Source organism: Muscardinus avellanarius (assembly GCF_963383645.1).
Source record: "Muscardinus avellanarius genome assembly, chromosome: 4".
NCBI lineage: Eukaryota > Metazoa > Chordata > Mammalia > Rodentia > Gliridae > Muscardinus > Muscardinus avellanarius.
Window position 1 is genome coordinate 18,881,561 of NC_137789.1, and position 1,269 is coordinate 18,882,829.

Genomic DNA, 1,269 nt, shown 5'->3' on the forward strand with positions numbered 1-1,269 from the left:
AGGAGAGGCCCTGGCCTGGGCCTCCAGCCGTGCACTCGGACGACGCTTCCTTCCACTGCTTGGTGTGCGTAACAACCAAGTCCTAGCTAAGCCGTTGGACCTGACCCACAATGAATGTAGTCTTTCAGTACGAGACAGAATTTTTTAAATCCTGAAGGAAAATACAAGTGTTCCTCAAGTTTCATGATTCTCATTCAAGTCCTTACTGCTATGAAGAACAAATATCGACTGTGCAAATTTCAAAGCTGACTCGATTTTTTGGTGTCTTCTCTTCTTCCCTTTCCATCTGAATAATGGGTTCTCGAAGCTCCTGGGGCTGCTGGCTCTGAGCCGGGCATCTGGGCTTGGGTGGCCAAACTCCTGCCAGAGGACTCCTGCCTCTCTCGTACACGCCTCCTACTTACCCCAAGTTGCAGCTAGACAGGTCGCCCATACAATGCTCTGCCTTTGACAGACTCTCTTATTTATTGACTTATGCCAAGGCTCGATGACAGATAACTTGATCAGGTTTCTCCTTTGGTGACAGAACTGTGACAGTAGGGAGGAGACCGAAGCAGAGGTTGAAGGCTTTCTCAGCTTTTGGGATTGCATCATTTGCCAGCCATTGCAACCATTGGCCACTCTTCAGATGTTTTTATAAAACACCAGTGAGGGCTCCAATTGGTATTAATGAGGTTTGGAGGTTGTTGCTAGGCAGTTTTCCTAAGTTGAGTGATCAAAACTACAGTGGAGGTTCTTCCACTATAGTTTTGAACCTAACCCAGGCAAACGGGTGGACACGGTCCCTGTGTGTCCCCGGTGTAGGGCCCCCTGGCCTGCACACCTAGCGTCGTTGGGCTTGCCTGTGTTGGGAGGCTCCAGTCACTGGCCACAGCGAGAGGCTCCTGGGCAGTGGTTCCGTTTCCTTCTCATTCTGGACCTGTGTTCATTGAGCAGTAGAGGGAGCGAGGACTGCCTCAGACCCTATTAAAATTGTCTTTTTTTTTTTTTTTGCCTTCCCCCTACCCTCTTTTGGTCGAGTGTTTCAGTTAATCTGTAAATCATTTTGTAAAGCTGAAACGAGCGGATCTTAGTGAATCTCAGTTTGGATGGTAATGCCTTTAGATCATTTGCATTCGAAGGTGTCTGTTGTTTTGAGTCATGAATGTACAAGCTTCGTGAATCAGTCCGGCTTGAATACCCACAACTCCTGTTCGATAGGTGAGCTTTTTCCATCCGAGCCTGGCCCATCACATCAAATAAAATGTTTTTGAAGGCTGTGGTGTTTCA